This window comes from Saimiri boliviensis, chromosome 1, assembly GCF_048565385.1.
Source record: "Saimiri boliviensis isolate mSaiBol1 chromosome 1, mSaiBol1.pri, whole genome shotgun sequence".
NCBI lineage: Eukaryota > Metazoa > Chordata > Mammalia > Primates > Cebidae > Saimiri > Saimiri boliviensis.
Genome location: NC_133449.1, coordinates 60,442,966 through 60,446,656, shown reverse-complemented (window position 1 = coordinate 60,446,656; position 3,691 = coordinate 60,442,966). Strand labels below are relative to the sequence as shown.

Sequence of the window (3,691 nt, the reverse complement as noted above, 5' to 3'; positions counted from 1 at the left end):
GACCTAATTAAACTCCAGAGCTTCTGTACAGCAAAGGAAACAATCATTAAAGTGAATCGGCAACCAATAGAATGGAAAAAAATTTTTGCAACCTACCCATCTGACAAAGGGCTAATATCCAGAATCTACGAAGAACTAAAACAGATTTACAAGAAAAAACAAAAAAACAAACCCATCCAAAAGTGGGTGAAGGATATGAACAGACGCTTTACAAGTAAAGAAGACATATATGAGGCCAACAAACATATGAAAAAATGCTTATCATCACTGATTATTAGAGAAATGCAAATGAAAACTACATTGAGATACCACCTCACAACAGTTAGAATGGCAATCATTAAGAAGTCTGGAGAGAACAGATGCTGGAGAAGATATGGAGAAATAGAACACTTTTACACTGTTGGTGAGAGTATAAATTAGTTCAACCATTGTAGAAGACAGTGTGGTGATTCCTCAACGACCTAGACATAGACATTCCATTTTACCCAGCAATCCCATTACTGGGTATATATCCAAAGGATTATAAATTGTTCTACTATAAGGACACATGCACACAAATGTTCATTGCAGCACTGTTTACAATAGCAAAGATCTGGAGCCAACCCAAATGCCCATCGATGATGGACTGGACAGGGAAAATGTGGCACATATACACCATTAAATACTATGCAGCCATCAAAAACGATGAGTTTGTGTCCTTTGTAGGGACATGCATGAATCTGGAAACCATCATTCTCAGCAAACTGACACAAGAACAGAAAATTAGCCCAACATGGCTCAATCAATTAACATCACGGAGCTGAATCTGCCACAGCTAGAAATACTCAAAAACCAGCTGGACCAGGAAGTGGAGTTCTTGTCCACGTCCATTGCCCAGCTGAAAGTGGTACAGACCAAGTATGTGGAAGCCAAGGACTGTCTGAAAGGGCTGAACAAGAGCAACGAGGGGAAAGAATTACTCCTCCCACTGACCAGTTCTATGTATGTTCCTGGGAAGCTGCATGATGTGGAACACGTGCTCATCGATGTGGGAACTGGGTACTATGTAGAGAAGACAGCTGAGGATACCAAGGACTTTTTTAAGAGGAAGATAGATTTTCTAACCAAGCAGATGGAGAAAATCCAACCAGCTCTCCAGGAGAAGCACGCCATGAAACAGGCTGTCGTGGAATTGATGAGCCAGAAGATTCAGCAGCTCACAGCCCTGGGGGCAGCTCAGGCTACTGCTAAGGCCTGAGAGTTTTTGCAGAAATGGGGCAGAGGGACACCCTTTGTGTGTGGCTGCCTGGTGCTGGAAAGGGAAGGGTCTTGTGTTTAATGCCAATAAATGTGCCAGCTGGGCAGAAAAACAAAAACATACAAACAAACAAACAAAAAAACCCAGAAAATTAAACACCGCATGCTCTCACTCATAGTTGGGTGTTGAACAATGAGAACACATGAACACAGGGAGGGGAGCATCACACACTGAGGTCTGTCGGGGTAAAATAGGGGAGGGACAGTGCGGGCTGGGGAGTTGGGGAGAGATAGCATTAGCATGGGGAGAAATGCCAGATATAGGTGATGGAGAGGAAGGCAGCAAATCACATTGCCATGTGTGTACCTATACAACAATCTTCCATTTCTTCACATGTACTGCAAAACCTAAAATACAATTAAAAAAAGCAAAGACTATTTGTTTAATTAAGTTCGCAAATCCCCAACATTATCATTCACTTGGAAAATATGAAGTTGTGACTTAATAAGTAAAAAACTCCTAAAGAGCATAACTCCAGAAAAACAAAGTATGTATGCAAAGAAATTCTCCTTACTTCAAATTTTGAGTCCCAGACATTTTAATGATTTTTTTCAAATCCTTTTATAGTAGCTAATTTATGATATTTAATGCGTCCCAGATTATATAAAGCTTCTTATTCTATTTTACTCAAAAATCTTATGGAGCACAGAAAGCAACCACCACAGTATCAATAAGGAGAAACATAGCAAGATGTTATTTAGGAATATTGGTAGAACCTATATTATAAAACTGGAAAATTTAATTCATTTTACATTAAGAATCTAGCTCTTCTGAAGATGAATTATTTCATAAACATTTTAGCTTGTAAACATAAGTCCAATAATCCTGTGAATAGTAAAGAGTGAAAAATTTAATGGTTGTCTTGATAGTGATTTAAAAAATCTATAAAATGTATATAAACATTTATATAGACATATGCATATACTACACAAGCACTGAGTTTATTTTACTGTGAGGCACCTGCATTCACTTTTAAAATGAAAACAATTTTTGCAAGCATATAAGTAGTTTAACATTTCTTTCTGGAAATTCTAACAACTTAAACTAGACAAGAAAACAAAAATAAGTATTGTCATTATTGAAAGAAAATCAACATGTACTTCTATTTGTTGGTGATATGATTATTTTATTGAAAAGAAAAATGTTCACATTCAAATGAATAGCATTGATGTGATATGCAACAAAACAGTGGGTTTATGGTATAGATCTTTTCTTGAGAGTCAAATATAGAAAACAAAATGTTATTATCCTGATAATATGTTTATGAGAGAAAACCCACTAATGATTGATTGAAGAGAATTTCTATCAAAAGCTCAATATATATTTTGATTGAATAATTCAAAAAATGTTTACAAATACTCAATTAGAAGAGATAAAAATAGATTATTCACTGAATGTCTCTGACATAAGTTTCTAACGATGCAGGAGAAAATTAAAGTTAGATTCCGTCTCACATTTACTGAAAACTAAATTTATTTCATAGCAAATATATAAATGTGATAAATATATAAATATATAAATGTGATATAATATTCGTGTAGAATATTATATGTAAATATCTATAAAAGTTTGGCTGGAGAAGAACTGTTTAGTTGTGACACTAAAGGTGGAGACAGTTTAGGAACCTATTTAAATATGTAACAGTTAATATTAAATAGCAAATAATTTTTTATAAATATTTATAATATATGACAAATATAAAGGATTGCTATTTCATAAAGGGCTCTTACAAATCAATAAAAATTTAACTGGTAGAAAAATGGAAGAAAATCACTGAAAGTAACCTATAAAATTAATTTGAATAATTAATAAGCATTTAAAGAAGTGCTGTACATCAATAAATTATCAAGTTAATAGAATTTTAAAAAATGATAAGCTGTCACATTTTTCTGTTCAATAATCAAAACTAAAAACGTGTTGTGATATCCAGCAGTAACTACAATGAATTGATTTGAACATTATTGTACCTATCTTAAAGAAATAAAAACTGGCAAATTTTCTGAATGTCTACTTGGCAACTTTTAAAAATATTTAGTAAATTGAATATGCATTTGTTTTATTATTTCCTTTCAATGAATTAATCTTAAATAAATAATAAAAGTAAGACACAATTACAGGGATCTTTATAAGTTATGTTTATAGTATCAAAAATTAGAACTATACAAGATGCGAACCCTGTATTAAAAAGTCATATTTCCTTCATACAGTGGAGAACTGTGAGTCCATTAAAATGTGGTAGAATTATGTCATGACCTCTAACACATAGTTAAGTGTAAAAACAGGCAGAAAATCAAAATTATCTTCCCCCAATGTATGAGTGTGCAAGTCTGTATGTGCTCACTTGTGTGTGCATAAATCAGTATTTCATATTAATATGAAATATCTAGGTGAACC

At 33.6% G+C, this 3,691-nt stretch overlaps 1 pseudogene; it reads left to right on the top strand.

Moving 5' to 3' along the window:
• Positions 1 to 772: 772 nt before the first annotated feature.
• On the top strand, positions 773 to 1,370 carry LOC101042116 (prefoldin subunit 5 pseudogene; annotated as a pseudogene).
• Positions 1,371 to 3,691: the final 2,321 nt, after the last annotated feature.